Here is a 10,455-nt window from a genome sequence, read left to right on the forward strand (position 1 = left end):
TGTCTGAGTGTGGTGACTCTTGATGCACTGACTCCAGCTTCAGTCCACTCCTTGTGAAGCTCTCCCAAGTGTTTGAATCGGCTTTGCTTGACAGTATTCTCAAGCTTGTGGTCATCCCTGTTGCTTGTGCACCTTTTCCTACCCAATTTCTTCCTTCCAGTCAACTTTGCATTTAATATGCTTTGATACAGCACACTGTGAACAGCCACCCCTTTCAGTAATGACCTTCTGTGACTTACCTTCTTTGTGGAGAGTGTCAATGATTGTCTTCTGGACCATTGCCAAGTCAGCAGTCTTCCCCATTATTGTGGTTTCAAAGAACAAGAGATACCCGGAATTTATACTGTAGGGATGGTCATTTAATGAAACTTATTGAGATACTGGATTTTTTACTTTTATGAGCTGTAAGCTTTAATCATCAAAATTAAAACAAAAATCTTGTGAAATGGTTTACATGTAATGAATCTAGAATATATAAAAGTTTCACTTTTTGAAATGTTACAAAAAATGTTTTCACAATTTTCTAATTTTTTGAGAAGCACCTGTATATATATATATATATACAGTGTATACTTCATGCTTTTGAATGGTATAGTGTATAATGTTACAAAAGCTTTTTATTTCAGATAGTTCAGTAAATAAGAAGTTGATATTGTGTTGTATTTTAAACACAATATTGTGTGTTTTTGCTCAATTTTGCCAACAAAATTTTACCTAAAGCCACAGCAGAATTGTTGTGCATCTCCGAGCAACACAGCGGGTATAATGTTACAAAAGCTTTTTATTTCAGATAAATGCTGATCTTTGGATCTTTCTATTCATCAAAGAATCCTGAAAAAAATTTACTCAACTGTTTTAAATATTGATAATAATAATAATAATAAATGTTTATTTTATTATTGTTCATCAAATTTTCACAGCTGAAATCCAGGTATTTTTTTAGGAATCCATTTAATCAGGAATCTCTCGTAAGGGTGAAGGATTTAGCAAAGGGTTCAAGTTGGCCACAGATTCAGCATGTTGACCAACAGAAAGCTGCTTTGTTTGAAATTTTGCCAAAATTTTGCAAATGTGAACACATGTTAAGACTACATAAACAGTGATAGCCTATTCTTTAATTTTTAATGAGGCACCAACTAGAGCCTTTTGATATGTACTACCTCAACTTCCTGTTTCAATAGGAAATGCATCAATATAGGAAAGAAAACTTAATCATCAAGCGGTTTCATGTGTTCTTTATGTCCTTTTCAAACTGTTTTGTCACTGAAAGATTTTATGGAACTGTATATTTGGTGTAAATTATAATATGGAGATTCAATCAAAATATCACTGCATATATTTGGCAATGTTTGTGTAAACTGGAATGCCTTGTAATTTTGTGTTTATACTTGCAGCCCGGCCACAAAGTCAGCTCTGTGACTTGTTCTCAGTGTGGAGTTAGCAGCCATCCTTATGCTAATTACTGCGGTGGCTGTGGTGTCTTCCTGGACGGCCCACCCAGGACGCCCTCACATGTAAACCAGGGACAAGACACACAGGAAGCTGATCAGGTACAGTACACAGCCTGTTTAGCGCTCATTAAAAGCATACAGTATTATATCATCCTCATCATCGCTCTTTCTCATATAGTCTTCAGACACCTGGCAGGCAGTTCCGGCACCTGAGTCAACAACTGAGCTTCCAGCTGCAGGTTTGCGCATGTGCGCAGATGCACAGACGCAGACGGTGGGTCTGTTTTTCCCATCCAGCACTGAGCTGAAAAAATGGAGCCAGCAGAGGGAGGCGGAGCTGTGCAGACAGGAGTAGTTGAGTGACAGGAAGCCCCTCCTCACTGCCATTAGTCCAGGCCGAGGTAGACTATTGTACAATATACTTTTTCCAAATAAATAAGCATTACTTCTACAGATGTTTATGTGGTGTGTGTATGATTTAGGATACTGGAGGAAGCAGCTGGATCACATTTGCGCTCATCTGCGCAGTTACACTCAGAATAATACTTTTATTTTAAGTTTAGAGCTCTGATTAGAGAACTTCGCCTGGGTAGAGTAAGACCAGAACTATCCACTATACGTTTTATATATATATATATATATATATATATATATATATATATAGATTAGGGGTGTCAGTTTAACGCGTAAACTTAGTTAATTAGTTATGAAAAATAACGCAATTAAAATATTTTAACGCAGTTAATGCACTGGTCCCGCCCCAAGGCCTATACTTCATCTTATATTTCATTCAGTTGACTGTTGACAAATATGATGCAGGGCAACAACTACATGAATGCAGTTATACCCTAAAATTCAAGAAATTAGAGTAAAAATTTGTTTTTGTCTCATATTTATATAATATCACACGAGCACGGAGAGCAGTATTGCATGAGTGCTGATTTTGTCCCGAATATAATGAGTGCAAATGTGATTTTATACAACAGTTCAGTAAATAAGAAGTTGATATTGTGTTGTATTTTAAACACAATATTGTGTGTTTTTGCTCAATTTTGCCAACAAAATTTTACCTAAAGCCACAGCAGAATTGTTGTGCATCTCCGAGCAACACAGCGGTGTTTAGTTTCTGAATGAATCCGCGTTTTGAACTAATCGTGTGAATCAATGATTCAAAGACCTATTCATAAAGTGAGCCATTATCTGAAAATCGAATGAATGAATAACATTTACCGACACCTTTTGACAGATTTAGTTTCTTATTTAGAGTATCATTTCATTAAAAAAAATAATAGTAATAATAATAATAAACATTAAAGTGATAGTTCACGAAAACAAAGCTGTTTTGGTTACCAATGACTTTCATTATATTATAAAAAAATTACTGAGATGTTTTTTTAAATGATCTTCTCATATGTTCCATAGTTTATATTAGGTTGTTGTATCCTAAATGTTTTATGTGTAATAAATTTAAAGCTACAATTTGTAATGTCTACTTGATAATTTCTCATTTAACACAAAAATAGCTTTAAATAATCTTTTGTGGGTTTTTCACAGTCAAATTTATTTTGCGATTAATTAGATTAATTAATAAACACATCATGTAATTATTTAGATTAAAATTTTTAATCGACTGACAGCCCTAATATATATATATATATATAAATTATACATTTACTTTTACTCAATCATTACTATTATTATTAATTTCTTTACTATTAATGTTATTTTTTATTATAGATTATTATTTAAATCATTTATTATTATTATTATTATTATTATGTTGCTGTTGTTGTTGTTATTATTATTATTATTATGAACATTTTGTGTTTGTCAATCTACCCTCTAGATGATATCAGCTGTTATTCAGGAGGACAGCTATGAAGTCAGTCTGCGCATTAACTTCATCTCTGCCTCGCCGGAGGGATCCAGGGTCAGAAACACTCCTGAGAGCTTTTATATTGAGTCTGAAGAGAGTCTCTTGAGTATTGCATGTTTTTCAGTCTGTGAGATCATATACGTGTGGTCTTTTTCCAGTCGTCTTCTGCCGGCCAGCAGAGCAGATCTGTGGCCTCAGAGAGTCAGAACCTCAGTGCTGTGACAGAAGGCAGAAATTCAGCCAGTCCGGGTACTGACACATATTTGTTTTGCTGTCATGATGGGCTTTTTCCATTGACTTATTGGAAAAATAATTTGACCTATTACTAATTTAATAGTTTTATTCAGCCATATTCATTTTGGGGGTTGTATATTATTATTGTTTTTTAACTTGTATATTTTTTAAATTAAAAATAGTAATATTTCAAATAAATAAATAGTTTATTATTAATAATTTAATGAAATCATTTACAATAGTAATAAAATATTAAGCATCAAAATATTTACTAATAATGAATAATTTACCATTCATTTATTTCTCTTTACTTCAATTAATACATTTATTGTTTATTTAATAATGCTAAATGATCAAAGTGATGTTTATATGGAAGCCCGTTTCCGCCACTGAATAAAAAAATATAATTCTGTAAGTCATAATAATGAGAAACTTTCTCGTAATAATGACTTAGTTTCTCGTAATAATGAGAAACTTTCTCGTAATAATGACTTAGTTTCTCGTAATAATGAGAAACTTTCTCGTAATAATGACTTAGTTTCTCGTAATAATGAGAAACTTTCTCGTAATAATGACTTAGTTTCTCGTAATAATGAGAAACTTTCTCGTAATAATGACTTAGTTTCTCGTAATAATGAGAAACTTTCTCGTAATAATGACTTAGTTTCTCGTAATAATGAGAAACTTTCTCGTAATAATGACTTAGTTTCTCGTAATAATGAGAAACTTTCTCGTAATAATGACTTAGTTTCTCGTAATAATGAGAAACTTTCTCGTAATAATGACTTAGTTTCTCGTAATAATGAGAAACTTTCTCGTAATAATGACTTAGTTTCTCGTAATAATGAGAAACTTTCTCGTAATAATGACTTAGTTTCTCGTAATAATGAGAAACTTTCTCGTAATAATGACTTAGTTTCTCGTAATAATGAGAAACTTTCTCGTAATAATGACTTAGTTTCTCGTAATAATGAGAAACTTTCTCGTAATAATGACTTAGTTTCTCGTAATAATGAGAAACTTTCTCGTAATAATGACTTAGTTTCTCGTAATAATGAGAAACTTTCTCGTAATAATGACTTAGTTTCTCGTAATAATGAGAAACTTTCTCGTAATAATGACTTAGTTTCTCGTAATAATGAGAAACTTTCTCGTAATAATGACTTAGTTTCTCGTAATAATGAGAAACTTTCTCGTAATAATGACTTAGTTTCTCGTAATAATGAGAAACTTTCTCGTAATAATGACTTAGTTTCTCGTAATAATGAGAAACTTTCTCGTAATAATGACTTAGTTTCTCGTAATAATGAGAAACTTTCTCGTAATAATGACTTAGTTTCTCGTAATAATGAGAAACTTTCTCGTAATAATGACTTAGTTTCTCGTAATAATGAGAAACTTTCTCGTAATAATGACTTAGTTTCTCGTAATAATGAGAAACTTTCTCGTAATAATGACTTAGTTTCTCGTAATAATGAGAAACTTTCTCGTAATAATGACTTAGTTTCTCGTAATAATGAGAAACTTTCTCGTAATAATGACTTAGTTTCTCGTAATAATGAGAAACTTTCTCGTAATAATGACTTAGTTTCTCGTAATAATGAGAAACTTTCTCGTAATAATGACTTAGTTTCTCGTAATAATGAGAAACTTTCTCGTAATAATGACTTAGTTTCTCGTAATAATGAGAAACTTTCTCGTAATAATGACTTAGTTTCTCGTAATAATGAGAAACTTTCTCGTAATAATGACTTAGTTTCTCGTAATAATGAGAAACTTTCTCGTAATAATGACTTAGTTTCTCGTAATAATGAGAAACTTTCTCGTAATAATGACTTAGTTTCTCGTAATAATGAGAAACTTTCTCGTAATAATGACTTAGTTTCTCGTAATAATGAGAAACTTTCTCATTATTATGAGAAAATAAGTCATTATTATGAGAAAGTTTCTCATTAATATGAGAAAATAAGTCATTATTATGTTGATGTCTTTCTCAGGAGTCTAAAGACAGTCTGCTTCTTAAGGAGGTGGGGCCTGAGGGGCGGGGCCAGATCTCAGCAGTGCAGCAGCTATTGGATGAGGTGAATCTAAAGAACCAATCACAGCTCCAAAAACTCCACAGCAATTTAAAGGGGACCTTTTATGATTTTTCGGTCTATATCTTTTTTAGTGTGTAATATAGATACTTGTGCTTGTAATCAATCTGCAAGTCTACTCCAAAATTAGATAATCTATCCACGTCATGCTTGCCAAGGTGGTAAAACTGACACTATAATTTAGCTAGTATTTACAGGGACTTGGGAAGCCTTCTAAGCTGATATTCACCAGTTGTTGTAAAGGGCATTATATTTGCAACATAAGCTATAAGTGGTAGACTGGGCCAACTGACCAATCAGAGCAGACTGGACTTTTCAGAAGGCAGGTTTTAAAGGAATCAAAACTAAAATGGAGCGTTCAGATAGAGAGTGAAAACAGGTGCTGCGACAATGCAAATTGTACAACAAAATAATGTTTTGAACATCAAATCATGTAAACATTGTAGTAGGCCACTGAACAAATTATGAACCTGTAAATGAGCAAAATAGGGGCCCTTTAAGGTGGATTTTTAGTGTTCTTTTCCAAATTTTTGTAAATATAGTCATTTCAGTAGGAATGCACGTGATTTTACAAAAGATTTCGCACACAGATTTCGCACCAAATTCAAGTTGATCACGCAGGTCTTATCCATCTTGAAACAGAATGCTTCGTACATCGCTACACCTTTTTAAAGGGATCGTTCACCCAAAAATGAAAACTTTGTCATTAATTACTCACCCTTGTATCGTTCCAAACCCTTAAAAGCTTCATTGGTCTTCGGAACCCAATTTAAGATATTTTGGATGAAAACCGGGAGGCTTGTGACTGTCCCATAGACTGCCAAGTAAATTACACTGTCAAGGTCCAGAAAAGTATGAAAGACATCGTCAGAATAGTCCATCTGCCATCAGTGGTTCAACCGTAACGTTATGAAGCGAAGAGAATACTTTTTGTACACGAAGAAAACAAAAATAACAACTTTATTCAACAATTTGTCTCCTCTGTGTCTCTCTGCATCACCGTAGCGCCATTCTGGAGAATAACCACTGAACGCAAGCAGCGTACGCTATTCTGTGTCAGCCGCGACACAAGGATACGTTTTATACGTGTATTTATGCTTTCATTGTTGTTTTCATACTTTTCTGGGCCTTGACAGTGTAATTTACTTGGCAGTCTATGAGAAGATGAACGAAGCTTTTACGGGTTTGGAACGACATGGGGGTAAGTGATTAATGACAAAATTGTCACTTTGGGGTGGCGTATACCTTTAAAAGGGTCATATGATGCGATTTCAAGTTTTCCTTTCTCTTTGGAGTGTTACAAGCTGATTGTGCATAGATAAGATCCCTGAAGTTGCAAAGACTAAAGTCTCAAAACCAAAGAGATATTCTTTATCAAAGCTAAGACTCTGCCAACAGCAATGCATTTTATGGACGACTGTTTCGTGAACCTAGGAGAGGAGGTCATTCTGACTTTGCTATGACAATCTGGCTCTTCTGAATCAGCTACTGTTTTGTTATTAGTTTTAAGTATTTGCTATTGACTGTTCAAATGCAGAGTTTTGCGCATCGTGTGTGTGTGTGCGTGCGAGCGTGAGAGACCAGCTTCATCACTGTGTCTGTCACGCGACTCTCTTCCCCTTTCGGGCTCTGTCTTTACATTTATTTTGAAAGCTAAAGCTGGAGGTTATGGTAAGGGGCGTTACATTTCCGACGAGTGCTTGCGGTGTTCGGCCAATCACAATGCACTGGGTCAGCTGGCCAATCAGAGCAGACTGCGCTTGTCGGAAGGAGGGACTTTGTAGAAAACGAAGCGTTTGAGAGAGGCGGGGCATAGAGGACCTACAATAATGTACAGTATTTGAAAAATAATGTGTTTTTTGAACATTAAAGCCTGTCAACATATTCTGTTACACCAAATACAAAAAATAAAGATCTTTAAAAAAGCGTCATATGACCCCTTTAAAACCTTCATTCAGCTTCTGAACACAAATGAAGATTTCTGACAGATGAAGCTTTCTGGCCCTGCATAGACAGCAATGTAACTACCACATTCAAGGCCCAGAAAGGTAGTAAGGACATCATTAAAATAGTCCATGTGACATCAGTGGTTCAACCTTAATTTTATGACCTTGAACGTGGTAGTTAATTTCCTGTCTTTGCTAAAACAGGAAATTCAAAAAGCTCTCAGATTTCATCAAAAATATCTTAATTTGTGTTCTGAAGATCTTACGGGTTTGGAACGACATGAGGGTGAGTAATGACAGAATTTTCATTTTTGGGTGAACTATCCCTTTAACTGTGAAATTTTGCCAAAGTTTCTCTAAATGTGACCACTCTTTTAGATTTACTTGGGATTTTTTGTGTAGCTGTATATATTTATAGAAGGTGTGTTTAAAATGATGGCGTATCTCTGCAGGGTGCTGACCTGTTTGGGAAGTGATGGACGTCCCGCTCTGGTTGCTGCAGTGTTAAACGGGCATCATGATGTCATTCCTGTGCTGGTGCAGAGAGAAGCTGATGTTAACCAGGCATCTGGGCCGTGAGTTTGAAACAAATTCATTTTGATATGCCTAGTAATAATCTGAGCCAAACTAATACTTTTAATCATCTGTGGTGGCCACAGGTTGAATAACACGGCGTTGCATGAGGCTGCAGCTCTGGGAAACCAAGGTCTGAGGAGCGTTGAGATACTCCTGGGGCAGAGGTGTAAAGAATTTTAGTAAATGTACTTAGTTACTGTACTTGAGTATCTTTTCGGGTACTTTGTAGTTGTACTGAGTATCAAAGATATTAGCAACTTTTACTCTTTACTCCACTACATTTCTGAATGAGTATCTGTACTCTTTACTCCACTACATTTGAAATGAGTGTTGCAGTTACAAATTACATTTTGCATGGACCTAGCTTTTTCTGCGGCTGTTTATTTCTGCTACAAAAGACGTGATACTGCATATTACAGGTCACTGAAAGTACTGCGTTTTGCCCTTACTCACCCAAACTTTTCAATGAGGCTACTTTATGTGAATGCGAGTTCCTTAGCAAGTATTTGTGAATTAGAGGTGTTTTATGTATGAGATGAGGACATGACTGCAGCCAGCAATGAGGCCCAAACCAGCACATCCAGTGCAATATTTTAGTAAATGTAGGTGTAGTATTTAGGTGTAAATGTACTTAGTTACTGTACTTGAGTATCTTTTCGGGTACTTTGTAGTTGTACTGAGTATCAAAGATATTAGCAACTTTTACTCTTTACTCCACTACATTTCTGAATGAGTATCTGTACTCTTTACTCCACTACATTTGAAATGAGTGTTGCAGTTACAAATTACATTTTGCATGGACCTAGCTTTTTCTGCGGCTGTTTATTTCTGCTACAAAAGACGTGATACTGCATATTACAGGTCACTGAAAGTTGGGGTGAGTTTCACTAACGTTAATGGTGATAAAGTTACAATGGCATGTTTTAAAAAATATCTCATTCTTGTGCAGGTGTAATGCAAGTATCAGAAAGCAGAACAATTGTGGACAGATGGCGTATGATATTGCCGTGGCCGCCGGGAGCAGGTCTGTGGTCTCTCTGATGGCAGCTCACATGGGACAGGATCTGCTACAGCGCCACACCAAGGCCAGGAGCCCATCTGGACTGGATACGTTCTCTTGAAACAATCCACATCTTAAAGGGGTCATTATTATGCTGCTAAACATCATTTTATTGTATTTTTATTTTGTATAACATTTTGTGTATTTGGTGTAATGAAATGTTTATGCGGTTTAAAGTTAAAAAAACACATTATTTTCCACATACTGTACATTATTGTTTATCCTCTATGCCCCGCCTTTTTGAAACGCGTAGATTTTTACAAAGCTCATCGGTCTGAAAAGTGAGGTGTGCTCTGATTGGCCAGCTATCTAGTGCGTTGTGATTGGCTGAATACCTCAAGCGCGAGATGGAAATGTTACACCCCTACCATACTGTGATGCCGTGTCCCGGCCGGAGCGACGAGACAACATTAAAACCCATTACAAACGAGGCATTTGTTGCGTCCAGTGGGGACATAATTACGGATTATAATGACTTATACTGTCTTTTTATGCGTTGCATTGCATCGCGCAGCGTAAACATAAAACTCTGTCTGCATTTGTGATCGGAGAAATGACAAACAAAAAGTGCTACTCTACACTGCCCAAAACTCGCGTTTGAATCGTCAGTGGCAAATCCTTTAAATGAAAATGTACTTACGTGAGTCAGAACTGCTGGCTTGTAGTCTAACGTTACTCTCCTAGGATCAATAAACAGTCCTCCATAAAATGCGCTGCACACGTCGGGATATTTGGGTTGAACTGTTCTGGAACAGTGTTGTAAATACAACTTAACCACTGACTTCTAGTCGTGTCCTCTTTTGGAAGATCAATCAAAGTAGTTTCGCTTTCACAACGAACAACACAGCGGCCTAGCATGAGCCGAAGCCCCGGCTTATCGTGCGCTGAGGCCGGGATAGAGTGAACTGTGGCGGCGGAGTCGAGAACGGCGTGCTCGGCGGATGTGACGAATGAGCGGCAACCACATGTGACGACCCCGGGCTGGACTCCGCTTTGTCCACGGTGAAAGTTGATGTATTTCCTCAGCGACCAGCACAGATAAGATCTAGGCATGACGAAGTGGATATCATCCTCTTTTGGAAGGTCAAACAAAGTAGTTTAGCTTTCACAAGGAAACACACAGCGTCTTCACGACATGGCAGCGGCAACAACAATAATACTACAGCGAGAATAAAAGTTACGCCTTCTTTCTTTGCGTGAACATTTGGGCAGCGTT

General features: G+C 36.1%; 1 pseudogene; it reads left to right on the plus strand.

Moving 5' to 3' along the window:
* Positions 1-9,300, plus strand: part of LOC107570374 (double zinc ribbon and ankyrin repeat-containing protein 1-like) — a 21,025-nt pseudogene extending 11,725 nt beyond the window's left edge.
* Positions 9,301-10,455: the final 1,155 nt, after the last annotated feature.

This window comes from Sinocyclocheilus grahami, unplaced genomic scaffold (genome assembly GCF_001515645.1).
Source record: "Sinocyclocheilus grahami isolate Dianchi unplaced genomic scaffold, SAMN03320097.WGS_v1.1 scaffold1449.1, whole genome shotgun sequence".
In the NCBI taxonomy this organism is placed as follows: domain Eukaryota; kingdom Metazoa; phylum Chordata; class Actinopteri; order Cypriniformes; family Cyprinidae; genus Sinocyclocheilus; species Sinocyclocheilus grahami.